At 37.1% G+C, this 15,907-nt stretch overlaps 1 protein-coding gene across 1 annotated transcript in view; it reads left to right on the plus strand.

The window, feature by feature from the left end:
• The first annotated feature begins 1,875 nt into the window (after positions 1–1,875).
• The window catches only part of LOC124299299 (uncharacterized), a 491,045-nt gene continuing 477,013 nt past the window's right edge, over positions 1,876–15,907 (plus strand). Inside the window, exon 1 of the mRNA XM_046752435.1 lies at positions 1,876–1,968. The gene's annotated coding sequence lies outside the window, so the exon portion shown is untranslated. The remainder of the gene's footprint in view (positions 1,969–15,907) is intronic.

Raw genomic sequence — 15,907 nt, forward strand, 5'->3', positions numbered from 1 at the left:
AACTATTATACTCTCTTCTCTCTCCCTCTCTCTCTCTCTCGTACATCCCCGGAGTTGCTCCGAGGCGCAGAGACGGAGAGAGACGGATCGAGAATACTGAAAGAGAAGCGAGAGCGACAGAGAGCGAAGTATAGAACGGAGCGAGACTCGGCTCTCTGTGTTCAGTAACGCCGCGCCCCTTGCGAAGTGCGCTGTTCACCGTGAGGTTGCTCTGCGCGATTTGCAAGGGCAACATTTTACGAAACCCTCGTGAACCGTCGATTATAACGCGCCGCATAATCGATGTGACAAGTCGCAATTACGACGACGCGATTGAAATGATATAAACCTGATTTTTGCACTCCGATCGTTACGTGCAAGCGCGACAAGGGTGGTGCTCGGTTTGTTTGAAAGATAATTTCTTTCCATTTTTTGTTTACTTTCCTTATCACGATCGCGCGCGCGCGTCTGTGTATGTGCATGTGATTCCTCTTCCGCATGAAATATTTTCGTTTACCTTCGAGCCTGTTTTTAGCAGTCGAGTCACAGTGTAGGGGCGGTGACAACCGGGTGTGCCGCGTACAAGTACAATTTAAGCAGAGTGATCAAGTACCTGCGCAGTTATCGAGGCTCTTGCATTACTTGGAGAAGCGGGAGTAACTGTTCTCGACCGCAGCGAGCGGTATTTTATCTCTCGAATCTTTGGGGAAAGTTATATCGGAAGCCGGTGAAACTTTTCTCAGCCTGTAGGGAACGAAAGGAGACGTGGGAGAAGACGGAAATTCAGGACCGGGTAAAGAGACGAAAGTAAATACAACATTCGGCAGTTCTACTGCGATGTTGTGATCTCCTACCCTGTCGTTGGTCAAACATGAAAGAAAACTTTTCACGTCATCGACATTTACCGTTCTAGAAAGCGAATGTTTCGAACAAGAACTTCCATTCCTTTTGGATCATAGTAATAATACTGGCACGCTGAACCTACTCAAGAAAAGCGATCAACGAATAGACGTTGCTAAGAATTCGTGAGAGAGATTAGACGGTCGAGCTGGTACAGAGTGATCAAATGCGTCAAGTGTTGTGGGGTTACTTTTGCGACTGTTTGTTTTGCTCCTAAATTGTTGACGATGGCAACGAATCGACCAAGTGATACACACCGCGTGCCCCAGGCATTCGTCCGTTGAGAAATGGAAGGAATCGATGTATTATTCATAGCCGGAATTAATTCCATTAAAAGGCTTTAAACCTTCGGCGTAGCTCGTCCCGTTTTCGTTCTCGGCCGTATACGTAGTCTTATACGTGCCATATTAATTTGCCGACGGAGCGGATGATTCGGTCCGCTACAAGATTACATTGCGTGTAAAAGTGTAAAGGTATCGAAGTGTGAAAGTGTAAAAGTGTAAAAGTGTCATTAAAAAAGAGAATCAAGTGATTCGAGATACAAAAAATCCTGCGAATACACAGAGATTACTAAAGCTGTTGAGCTGAGGGGCGACCAATTATAATAAACAACCCCTCTATTGCATCCTGCCCTCCTCCCCGTCTCTTCGTTGACACCTGTGTCGATCGGAAGTGAAAAGTGAACATACTAATCGCTTGTGAAAGTAATTTTACAAACGAAAAAGAAGAAGAAAAGCAGTAGAGGCTCGTTGGATATATGTGGAGTTGAAATTTTTCACGGTAATTTTGGCGGAGATTGAGGCATAGACGCGTCTTGGAGTGGATTTGTTGCAGTTGGCGTGAAAAATGCAAGCGACGACGAATGTCTAGAGGTAATGTCTGAGGAGGCGTGATGCGGTACTTTTGAAAGTCGAGAACTCGCTATTCGACTTATTTCCGCGGCAACCAGGCTGTGAAAAAGACTCGTAGCAGTCACGTTGATGTTAGCTCCAGGATTTACAAGGATCTCTCACCTATCACCTTCTATCAACTCAGGCGGCCCAACTTTTAGTCCTTGTGACAACAAGTGCGCGAAGAAACGTCTGCCTGGTGAGTTGTAATTTGTGAGACAACTTCGCTTCTTATCATTATTATAGTTATTCCATGTATTTCTGGATCGATCCCGTTCAGGCCTTGTTGGATTTTGGTTCTTGTACACTTGTTGAAACACAACAACGGAATCAACTGGGAATCATCTTTTTGGCTAATGTTTAAGAAAATTTCGGTGACGAGCTTTTCGATTTAACGTCACATTAACTTGTGCGGCAAAGGGATTAAATAGTTCGTTTTAAGTTAAAGTAGCCTGTAAAAGATAATGCTTCCCGTCAACCTTTAAGCTGTAAGACGTCTGTTCTACGTCTCCGTGTCCTGTCAATCACGAACATGATGGTCGAAGAAAACTTTGTGCAAAATAATTTATGATTCGAAATTTCCTTGGTCCATCGTCAAACAATTGCGTATATACACAACAGTCGTGCCCAATAACATCGCAGCTACTCTTCTTTATAATTGGAAATTTTTGTCCATGATGATTGCGAATTGCATTACGAGACATTCAGTTATATGAATAGAAAGTAAATTGGGTGGTAGCAACTGAGAAGAAAATTTATGTGCAGCGGAGGAAAAGAGGACATACAATAAAGATTCAACATTTATGTACAGAATGAGGTGAACGAGGTGAAATTCGTTGCTGGTATTGCACAATCATCAAAAAATTAATTTTCACGGGAGGACAATTGTTGTACTTTGATCATCATTTTGTTACTTGTAGCTACATTGTACTGCGAAATCTTAGGTGGGGAACACATTCGAAATGAATCTTTATTCGCGTAGAAAAAAAATAGGGAAAACTATACGCATGGTGGACAAATCGAGAATGAAATATTCGTCACCGTGGATTCATTGGACATTAGCCATATGTTGGTTGTGCGTATTTTCTGCCTGTAAAACATTGTTGGTTATCCCGTCAGGAAAAGACTTCGTATCAATGTGCTTCATTGTTTATCCACATCTACAATAAAATGTACGAAGTTAGGGACAATCGAAGTAGAGTCTTACACGAAGTAGCCAATTGATTAAGAAAACGTAATCTTACAATATCTTGTTTTGTAATGACTAATAAAAATGTAAGACTCGTATGTTAAAAGAATCACAGCATTTGCAAACCATTATATTTCATTTTATGGTAGAATCGAATAACGAAAATGAGTTTAGTGCTTTCGAAAGAGTGAATTAAAATCTCGTACGTTCGATATATTATAATTTTTAGTAAACCAATATACGAAAAACGGCAGTCACCTGATGTTATGAGTAACGCTGGCTCACGACTACCGTGATACACCACGCATATCATAACCCCAATCGACCAACTTTGTTAACTATATTTTGAAATTGAAAAGCTTTGTAACGATGCTTATCCGGACCTCTCGTTCTACGTTCATATCCACGAGGTTATAAGATATTTTTTACATATGTATAGTCAAAGCGACAATGTGCTTCAACGTTTAAGAACGAGTTGATCGAATACATAACAATCTGAAGAAAATTTGCGTTGAATTAAATAAGGCCGGTATTTGATGTGAGGTTCCTAACACTAATGAACTCTCACGTTATCCACTAGGTGAAACATATTCGCAACTCACTTTAATATTCGGGTGATACTTCCACCTATTTCTTTAATAAATTAGGAACTAAAGATCACATAGCCTTCTCAAAACTTATTTCTCTCTTCACACATATGAGATCGTGGATGCCTCACGGATGAACTGGTTGTAAGACGAGCACATACGACACTCGCAGTGTCACTTATCCAGCTACATTAATTCCCCCGCTATTCTGAATTCATGCACTTTTCATGCATAATCGCTTCTCATCCACTTTAGAATGTCAACTTCTATTTCCCCTTCCAAACAATATCGTGTCACTCTCAGAACCACTCCGCGTCGACGCCAAATCTTATACTTTTAACCAATTATCATTAAACTACATCCTTTTGTCACAATATAGAAACATTTATTCCTTTCGTCACCTATTTTGTCCATCTGTTAGTCAGTAATTGTAGTTGTACGTGTGCATTGGAATCAATGAAAAGAACCGTAATCAAATCTAGCAGACAAATGTCTGGGTGAGCTTAGGTACAGATTCTGATTGCCACTTACCGGATCTTTCCATCTAGCACGTAACACTTAGATCTGAATAACTTATTTTCGATATCTTGTTTCATTTTTTTGTCACATCATTTCAAGAAGACCGAAAATTTTAACCGCTTACTCAAAATGGAATCTTTCGTGGCCCATAACTTATAAATGTCTTAGAGAGTGAAACCGTCATTATTTTTAGCTGAGAATTTCACGCGATAATCGCTTTACCGATTAAAAACTGCGCAACAAGCGATAAGACTTTCATCGCGTGAAATTCTAAGCGAGAAATAACTTTGTTTTTTCTCTTTGTAAAATGTATAACTATCAAACCAGTAAAGATACCATATTAACTGCGTGTTTGAAATTCTTCGTTGCGTTCACACTAGTACTCGTACGATTTCCGCATTTTCCTTTTATGCACACTCATCGGAAATCGTCCACTTTTTGCCCTAGTAATACAATTTCTTTATAATTATTTACGTTTAATGACGCAATCATCGGATGTTAATATCCGCACGCACAATACGCTCACCTCGTCACCTTGCTTCCTGAGGTGTTTAATTGTGCTCTGAGCAGATTTACCAAGAAAAAGATGGTGGCATCGTCACAATTGCTGACAGCCAGAAATCGGCTGGAAACCTGCAAATCGGTACGTATTTGTCAAGCAAAATAGGCCCGATGCTTGACCTGAGGTTATAAGGGGGGAGTATTAGGTCCATCCAAATAAAAATCCAACAGGGTCAAATCAATTTCTCACAAGATTGGAGGTGATTTATTACCCGCGTACTTTACCTTGCGACGGCTGTACCACCGCACCGATTTTGCGGCCTGATAAATATCTGCAACGAGCGAAATTGTGCGCCAAGTTTAAAGTGCTGAAATTTCTTTTGCTCTCTCTTGAGTCAGGCTGGTTTGATATGCCGGCAAGAAATGAGAGAAATCAGTCTTGTCGTACGCCGAAAAGATTATTTCTTAAATCAATACTCAACCAGCGCTGTATAGTCTTGATGGCACTATTTCAGCTTTCTGTTTTATTATTTCGGTTTTTGAACGATGTGGTTTCCAAAATCCGGTCAAACCCATTCTTGTTCCCCGAAATAGATTTCAAAATCTATTACCTTTATGTCTAAATTTTTATTCGAACTGTCCAACTGGGTTAATATTGACACTTAACTGGATTTATATCGGCACCCAACTTTTTATACCCAACAGGCACTAATTAAACAGACATTATTTATGAGGAGAACGAAAAAGAGGGAAGAAAGTTGAATCAGCCTTTTTGGGCAAAGTACCCTAGTACTCATATTTTATGAAAGTTTGATATTTTTAATTCTACGGATCAATCGACTTAGAAACATTTTTCGTTGGTTTTAGTTTTGAAGATAAGTTCACGGTAACAAGAAACAAGGTTTTCAGAAGGATCCCAGAAAAAAAAGGAATAACATGTTACGCTATAGATTCATACAATTTCATAAATTTTATGCGGTAATATACGAAAACTCGTTTACTTATTTTAATCTGAATGAAATATAAATGTAACCGAAGCTGCGAAGCAAACACGTTCCAAAATATCCAGAATTATATCGAGCACCAAAATATATCGGGTGTGTACAGTCTATTGAAAAAGTTTATTAACGAAAATATCTTGAAACCCTAACGGTATAGAAAATTTGACTGGGTAAAGTGTGATCAATACACTTAAATGTGGCGTAGAAAACAATTTTTATTTGCAATCAAAAAACTGTAAAATCCAACTTTCGACAGTTCGACACGTTCCTTAAAAAAAAAATTCGAAAAAACGAAGGATTCGGTGTGGGTAAAATCATTACAATTCAGCTAATAGAAATCGGTTTGTGCATCACTCAAAAGCAAATATATGTCAATGAACTGCTATCTCTATTGATTTCTAGAAAATTAACGAATGAGAAATCAATTCGAACTGTTTAGAATACAACGATCGACTCTATCTATCAAATTTAGTAGATTTTCACTATTTTCCGATGGAGGCACTTTTTTCCTGTCACCCAAAATCTATTAAATCACCTTCTTAAACATTATTTCTGCATTTTCATGTTAGAAGAATGTTTTCTCTCGCAATACATTATTAAAAAATTGAAAGTTCAATTACGTGGATACAGTCGAAATGTAGAAACGCAGGGTTCCGGAGCGTGATTTTGTTCGTGACACAGTTACGTTATGCCGGAGCAATACCGACGGCAAACATTTCATAAAGTAATATTGAAATGTGTTTCCCTTTCTCCCTGCCGTACCGCCATCGTAACTGGAAGGAGGGCGTACGCCTCCCGTCTCAGTTTTACCGATTTTCAAATCGATTTGCATACCGAACAATTGTCAATGTATAATTTCCAATTACGAAGGTAGGCTACTGACAGTTCTAATGAATTTTTCCATACATATATTAAAATTGATTGATCAACTAAATTTCCATGGGAAGGGTACGGCTGTTCGATTCAGCCTCATCTTCGACAGTTGAGTTGCATCTGAGTTGCAAATAATCATTTCTCAACACGTTACTGCGAAATTGAAAGAATCATTATTCATTCCCGTATCAGGTATTTTTCTCGATATCGACCAATGTCTATTTCCGAACATCATTTTTTGCATAGTCACTGTCACTCTACTATTTTCATTTCATTTTCAACATAAATTCATCCTAAGAAAGAACCCTGTTTGGAATTCGAACATTATGTTTGGTTGCATCTGCTACTAATCTAAGCATCCGATATGCACTTGTACTTCTTAACGCATCGTGCCGGAAACAAGTCGTCATCCGCTTTTGGAAATCACTGAGGTAGTACACACACCTTTAGCGTGCCTCTTTGATTGCACATTGGGATGAACAGAACGCTAAATAAAATAATAAGACAACACGACTATCAGCCTTTACTTCCGGCCTTCCGTACGCACAGTCGCTAAACAGCGGCATGCAAGTAAACACAGGCCGAAAAGTAACGTTGAGATAATCCATTTGTGCGTAAACGCTCGTGCATCTATTGTCAGAGTATGTGTCCGTGTCGTAATCAAAGTAGCGTATAATATAACCATTAACCGAGTGTATGCGATTTAACAACCGATCTGAACCTACATATAAGAAAATAAACACGTCGAGGCAATTAGCTCTTTCTTCAGGTACACGACTTAAACTGCGAACGCATTTCGATGAATGCAAAATTCACTGCAATCCAGCTGGACCGTTGTACATACTAGTACCCGCAACCAAAACCATAAACAGCCAAGGATAACCAATGCGTTGCCTCCTCGGACAATGAGTTCAAGCAATTATCACCTGAATCCAGCTGAACAACTGTTTCGGTCAGTAACAGATGCCTGTGATCTGTAATTCTGTGGGAGCACCGGTTCGTTTTTGTTACTACAAAAACTACTCTAGTGATCGTAATTGCGGATACTGCGAAACATGTCTTGAACAATTTGAGATGTTGATTTATGAAGTTCGAACAGTAATCGGTCCGATTTCTCACAGCGGTTCTTGTCTTTGATTGGATATCATCAATGACAGTAAAAAGAGCAGAAAAGACTAAAAACGTATAGTAATGAGTGTGGAAAATGGTTATATTATAACTTCCCCGGACGTTTCGGTTCTCAGAAACAGAAAACGTTTCGAGATGTACGCACACTCCATTAACCTGCAAGGATTTTCGATTTGGGAATTGACTATTTGGAGTTTAAAGTTAAATCCTCAGTCTAGAATGAAAATTAGATGGTGGGTTCGGAATTTTAATTTGCGTACCTAGGAAGCACGACGTTGGAAAAAAAATTGAATAAAAGTAAAAGCAGAAGCGAAGACAGGGGGATGTGGTGTGGTCATTTATACCAATGACACCCGCACGTGCAAACATGCAAACACTTTCATTTTGTCGATCTGTTCGAATGCGGTTTGCGAATGAAACTACAAAACTCTTCTGCAAATGCTCCGCATCCTTCGTATCCCAGTCTATTCCACACACTATTCTACGCCTCTAACCAGAATTCCGGAAAATATCGCATTGAAGTTGTTTGTGTGGTGGATCGGCTGCATTTACTAATGTGTTGGCATCAAAAACTAGAGGTAATAGTTAAAGAAACATGAAAAGACTCATTTTTTGAAGTTATACTTCTTTAGGCGCGTTATGAAAAACTGATGAGAGTGAAATTTCAGGATGCGCGCGCATCACTGTAACACAAAATTAACAGGATGAAGTTGCCCACTCAACCGAATTCATTAAGTCTCGAAAAAAAGCTAAATATTTATCCACATGGTTTTAGTTTTTACAGTCACAACACGTGTTTTATTTTCATACAAGTGCGAATTATATATGTGGCAATAAAATATATTCAGTAGTGATTTAAATTGAATATTTGGATTAATATTATTTACTATTTGTGAATATTAGTGAAAAAATTGTGCTAAAATACTTTTTCAAGTGCTCCAATATAATTGAGGTTAGTGATCCGTATGTATTATTTATTGATATAAATTAAAATATCATTATTTAATATAATTAATACTAAATATTATTAAATTATCAATGTTGAATATTTATTATTGGTTTTTTAATATTTACAAAATAAAGAAATAAATTTAATAGAACATTTAATAAAAAGTTCGTGACAAAAATTTAATAGATTATTTAAATATAATGTAAGACATCCGTTATTTGTTTTATTGTTTTTTATTACATACTTCTTTTCTTTATCATTGTGTGACAGAAGATTTTGACATGTTGTGTATTTTTTAATGATGCCAAAGAAGTATAACTTCTCACGCGCGTACATAAGTACACGCACCCATTTTTTTTTTTGCAGGATGCACGACTACAATAAGATTTCTCCGAGTTCGTTACTGTCATAAAGTGAATGCGAACTTTAGAGGTTTTTAAATCAGCCATACTGATTTCTACTTCGTCAGTCAGGTATTTCTAGTATTTGACACTTGTCTTCGTTTAAAATACCGTTGACAAGATATCTTGAAATAATTCGGGAAAATAGATTTACCTGTGACGAGAACTTGTGTACTGGATATTAAGACAGTGAGTGGAAAGTGGGTATCTTCAAAATTTTTCAACCTGCAATGTAATGTTAATGTGACGGGACATTGAAGACAACTTACTGTCTTGCACTTGTTTGGTGATTTTAATGCAGTTGATTTCGCAAAACATGAGTATATTTTGCCTGATATCAATTCGCTGGATTTCAGGCAAACATAACGTTGCCAATGACTAACGATTTTTTTTCACGAATGCATCGTTACTTTACCCTTATATTTTAAAACCGGAACTCCCAGACGATTTCGTAGCTAATTCTACCAAATTCTAAATTTTCATCATAATTCCGGCTGAGATGATGAATCCACTCTTCTGATAGTCATTAACTTCTCCGGATAGTTAACTCCGCTGTCAAGCGCCTAATGTAATTCATTTCCAAATACGGTCATTAGTCATTTTGCAGCAGCAGAGAGTGATGGACATTTGAATGATTTTGTTTAATATCTCTACCAATTTATTATAATCAGTCAATTACTTTTTTTCAGATCAAAATAAATGGTCGAACAGCTTTGTGATCACGCTTCCAAAAACACATATGCACATAGTGAATGAGATGTATTTTTCACGACTCAAGTATGTGTAAATCGTCCAATTTAAGTGCGAATAAACAAGCTGAGGTGTGTTTTTTCAGTGATCATAGATCAAAGCAATTCTAATCATCTTTTTCTGTGGTTAGCCGCACGTGTATGCAGGCTGAAAGGCAAAGCTATGGTGGTCCACACTTTGTTTAATCAGTGATAACGGTGGGAAAAGAAGAAAAAAATATGCACATATACAGTTATAAATGGCACATTCTGAATAACTACGGACTATCCACACTTGCCCATCCTCAAAATTCATTGGTTACACTATTATGTACTGTGTCATCAAACTTTATTGCCGGATTTTCAAAATCTACGATTCACCTGTTATATTCAAAGTATTATTTACCTCGAATGGAAGTATTTACCGTGAACCATTCGTTGTAGAAGAAGCATTTGAGGATCTTTTTCATACATTTAGAAAATTTCAAGTGTTCGGTTTTTTTGAATCCTGTAAAAGCAGTTGATGACATTGTTCTTCCGATATTTTGTTTGTGTCCAGACCTGAAAAGTACAGCGCACATGGTTTTCTTCATGAACTTTTTAATATCTGAATGTCAGATCTATCTTTAGTACCTCAGTCTTCCCATTCAACCGTTCATCACCGTCAATTTTGTAATCTGACATCTTCATAATTTGTGCACACAGTATCAAACTCAGTAATGATCAATCGTTCTTGTAGAAGTGTCACGTAGCCTCCAGAAGTGTATTAATTCCCGTTGTTAATAATGCAAACGATTTTATCTGAATTTTGCCTTTTACGGCACTCTGTGTATCTCTAAAACGCGATTGTGAATTCCGTTGGGAGTTGCAAATGTAGTGTTATGCATCCGAAATGCGAGCCTCTGACCCATAAAATATAAAAGTGTCTGGTGAGTATCATGCTGCAGGTATTCGATAACTATTTGCTTGAATTTAAATGGCGACAATCTGAGTGTCGAATAAATGTTTTATAGCCTTGGGTGCAAAGTGGAGCGGTCCGGGGATGGGGACCATTCCACCAGCATCCCGCACGTTGTCGTGGGGACGTATGTCCATAGCTATACATATATGTATAACGTATATCACGGAGTGGCGAGGGTGCTTTGCTGTCCGCTGGTATGGTCCACAAGTAGGAAAGATAACGGAAGGATCGAATAACTACTAGTTGACGAGTGCGTTTTCAGGCCCTCTGGGGCCAAGTTGGTACGGATAAAACGAGGTTCAAGTTAGTAACGTTACTGTAACGATGCATGTTTGGGAACATCGTTACTTCGCACCCTTAGGATTGTCTGAAATTCAGATAGTAAATCGTAAGAAAGAAAACATGTTCATATTTTCAAAAAAACCATCTTCTTGAGTGTCCTTCTAAAATTTGACAACGATTTATTCCATCATGTTTCGACACGCGAATGTCACCAACTTCCGTCTTGTAAGATAAAAATTCGTCGCGCCCGTACGACGTGCCCTGTGGAATAGAGAAATACATCTGCAACACTTCTCAAAGTCACAGAGACGGAATGACTTAACGACAAAAGAAAGGACCGTAATTTAAAAGTAAACACTAATTGAGTTAGCAATATGACGCTTAATTGGAGTACTGAATTATATCCAGTCACACGTAAACGTATTTGTGGAACATATTTAAGCTATTTTAGTAAACGGCAAAATGAAGTATCATTCACAAAACGCATAAGAAGAGTGTTCGGGACATCCTGAAAATTTTCCTACATTTGTAGCATTTTGGATAAGTCTGACAAATGTCGGTTTGTATATTGAACGTATCTGGTGACAAATATTTTCATACTTTATTACTGCTTGATGAATTCCATTCAACAATTTATATTTTCTTACGAAACATTAGTCGGTGTCGTAATCATAAATTCATGGTAACTTTGTTGAGCCTAAAGTACGTACATTTATTATCACACAGGAAAAAAAAACACAGGGAACATGGTTTTTTTGGAAGATCATTTGATTTTTGATTCATTTTTTATTTTTTTTTTACTTGAGCAAATCAAAAAATATACCCAAGCATTAGATGCCCCAAAAAGTGTCATAATCATAGAGATAGTAATAATAACACAGGTGAACAAAAAAATTTGTTGCATGGTTTATATTTAAATAAATAAATTTTGATTGTACTCATCGAATAATAACCAAAATCTTTATTTATTACTTATAAAGTTTGTTTCTGTCTTTTTTACGTTGATAAATACGTCGGTGAAGTTTTCGATTGATAGTATAATCAAAAGGTAGCAAGCACGTTGAAATAAAAAACAGACTTTATCTCATGAAATTTTTTCTTTTATTCCTTGCGTGAAAGAAGTATAAATTTGACGTCTAGAACCCAGACTCAAAATTCGTGTTGATCACCGCTAACTGATTGAATAAAATATTATTTCTAAGTGTGGACATTCATTGGAGCTTCTGCCAACAATCAGAAAAACGTATATATTTGGATACTTGTTCAATTATTATTATTATTGTTTTCTTTATTGAGCAAACGACATTCGTTGAGAAAGAGTGATATAACGGAGAAGGAAATTCACACGACCATTTCAACGAAACATAAACTATTCCTGGATTTCTGAACTAACATTGCAGTTAGAAACGAACCTCTTCCTCAAATTTCCACCTACTGTCAGTGACTCTTGAAAGGTTCTAAGCTCCTGTGCCTTGATACCTAAAATTTTAGTTTTCTACAATTTGACACCTTAACCCTTAATTGGCACTCTTCCGCGCTCGAACGTAATTGGCACAGTGGGTCTGCTGGACCCGAGCGTGTTTAAACGTACATTCCTCAGCCTGTATTAGATATTTTTACTTGAAAATTTTTTCCGTACTACTTTTTGATATCCTTTTTAAGATGTCATTGGTTTTGTAACGATTAACTACTTTTAAATATGTTAAAAAAAATCTTGAAAAAAAAAAAAGAAAAAAATGAGTTTTTTCACTTAAAAATTCATAAGTCATGTAAATTTTAATATTAAGAGCTAAAAATTTAGGGTAATACTCTTGAGATACTAGGCTTTAAGAAAAAAATTAGTATTGTAGCCGAACTTTAAAAAAAGGTATTTATTTGGAACATTGAATATCGATTTTTTTAGGTATTCATTAAGTACACAATTTCCAATGTTTGAAGCTAATTTATTTAATTTTATTCAATTATTTATAAAAAAATACACACAAAGTAACTTATGAATATATAAAATTGAACTTAACAAAAAGTTAGGCACGAAATTCATTCATCAAATTTACATTTGCGGCACAAAGGCGATCGGTGATCGTTGCACATGGCCACATGGCAAACGGCACAAGCGAGGCTAGTTTTGCGATCTTTTTTTTCTGAGCAGAAACCGCATCTTCTCTTTTTTTCTCTACAATTTCGATTGTGGTCTTCCACGAGATTTGCGTTGGCGATTTTGTAATCTTTCAGCAAGAGGTGTAGAATCGAGCGCATCTTCCTCTTCTTCTCTCAAACGCATTTGCTTTGTTGGAGGTGCATTTTCTAATTCCTCCTCGAGTTCATCTTCTTCTTCTGCATCCGTAGAATCAGTATCTCCTTCATGCTCGTAATCAGAACCATCACAACTTTCAGTTTCACTGTTCACCACCAATATTATCTTCGTCATACTGTGTTTCTACTAATTCGTCTCGCAAGAAACGTTGCCGTAAATTGTACGGCATCTATATGAAAAAAATGTAAGTCATAACATCAAAAAAAAATTATTTCATCAAATATGATACACTTACCTTATAGATTGATGAAAAAAACTGAAATACAGTATAAAAAAATTTTTGTAAAAAACCGTTTTTCACGCGTTAATGGCACACTGGGTCTGCTGGACCCGGGATTTTCGAGAAGTCAACTTTGAGCGACTGCTGAACTCACACTGACGCTTGCCACGCTGTACTAACCGACTTAAGTTACAGTTAGTGATGTCAATTAACGGTAGATATCGACACTTGGTTCATTTTTCAAAATTTAGTACAATTAAATCGAGCTCGAAAAATCGCTCGGGTCCACTGGACCCACGGTGCCAATTAAGGGTTAAATGGTCGTCATTCATCTTCGTATAAATAACGTCACACAATTCATTGTTTTACCTTCGCAACGGTCTGTCTACCTTTATATCACATTCAAGTTGGCTAAATTTTTTTCCTGCGTAGCATTACAAGTAATTTGCAGTAAATCAACACCCTTATGAACCTGAATTTTCCGTAAACCAATACAGCTCCCCTTTTTGATACCATAAATTTGAAAGCAAACAACATCATGTTTATAACCCATTCCAGTGAACATTCTTGACACGTTTCTACCACTGTGACACTGTACTGTACGATCACTAGTACATTTCACCTTTTACGGTGTAGTTCTCCTGTGAAATTGTTATATCACAAAACGAGCACAGATATATGTAAATGTTATGTTACGTAGTACTCTGGTCGCTCATTTTACAAGTTCAATGTAGCAATATATTTAGGAAAGCAGAATTAATACGTGGAATTGACATCGTACTTCACACAAGTAACTATTGCATAACACAAGGATCACAGCGTTACGCAGTTAGAACAGCACAATTTTATATTAAACGCAAATCACGCAACACTGTCACTTTGCCTTGGATAGTCAATGTTCATGTACCGTGCCTGATATGTCAAACTGATAGATCACTAACATGATACAACAGGTATGTATACTCTACAATGCTCAAGTCTCTATGTTTCTCGGCAATTTCCTCTCAACGACTAGGAACTTTTCCCATATATCTCATATCTCAGGACCTCATAACGTTTGAAAAAATGTGACCTCACAATATTACATGGTTCAAAATCCTCACAGCTGCGTGCGTGCATCGACAACACAACCTTATAACATCACAATTCATAGAATCTAGATAAATTTTGCGTGTCAAGAATGGTCATATAATGATGAATTCAGTTTAACGTAAAAATGTTTTACTGTAATAATGTCAGCATTACGAGTAAGTGTCTAAATATTTTTACAATCCTCGAAAATATAGATAGTCAAGGTAAGTACCAGACTGCGGATAGGTAGGTCATGTACCAATATATAGGTTAATTTTATAGGTACAGATAGGTATATTAAATGTGGGTAAGTTGATCGTAACTAACAATACATTTCTAATAAACAAAAAACACAAGTATACCGAAGATATGTTTCAGTTTTTTGCAACGCATTTTTGGCTATACCTGTGATATATTGTTGTTACATCAACGTTGGACATCTGATTCGTAGATCTTCTAGGCATCTGTGTCACATTTGTTATATGAATATGTATCTCTATTTACCAACTCAGTTCTGTATCTGTGACGTATCAGTAATAACAGCGGATGTAATGTCATTAGTAATATCATGATTGCTATTGTGTAGTTTCTGCCGAGATTGATCACAACCCTCGTTATATGTAGAATATATTGTAGATATTACAAACGAAGTCATATTAATTGTATAAAATCTTACTACCTGTAGTCCTGATAAAGTCTCAGAATTTCAAGGGGCCATTTCATCAAACATACTAGACAAATTCACTGCCTACAATCAATGAATTTATTTACCAGCTCTGCCATTGGTTTTCCGGTTGTATTATTAATAATTATATATTAGCAGTTGTGTTGAAAACTGAAAACGAATATTATCTAATTTTCGAGCATGATTTGAGTTCGGCAGTTCTCTTTTATTGTAGTTATTGGCTCCTTGCGGACACAAAAGTACGAGATACGAAAAATTGCTGTAGCAGTGTCGAAAGCTTCATCGGACGTAGCCGCCAAAAAATACGTAATCAGGCTCTCCGCCCGCCTGAAGAAAAATCAAACAAACAAAAAACCAGCGAAACACAACTGATCAATGTTTTTTTCGATCAGGTTGAACGGCACTATTCGATATCGATCGCTGGCATTCTCCGTTCTCGTTAGAAATTGTTTTCTCCTCTCAAGTCCTGCCTATCGGGAAATCCTTTTTGGTGAAAATGTTGGTTGTCATTGTATTTCGTTTTTCCTGTACAAGGTATCTGCGCCGCATATACGTGCATCTATTCGCCTTTCAACGGGATTAACGGCGGCGGAGGGACGAGGGGGGCTGGTTACGTTGCGTTGCTGAGATTTCTTTTTAGCGAAATTGAATCCGTTGCATTTAACGAGCCGCTAGTTAAATTGAACGCGTCAGGATCAGGTATCTAACTGTGAAAAAGGTTTCTCTACA

This window comes from Neodiprion virginianus, chromosome 2 (assembly GCF_021901495.1).
Source record: "Neodiprion virginianus isolate iyNeoVirg1 chromosome 2, iyNeoVirg1.1, whole genome shotgun sequence".
NCBI classification, from domain to species: Eukaryota; Metazoa; Arthropoda; class Insecta; order Hymenoptera; family Diprionidae; genus Neodiprion; species Neodiprion virginianus.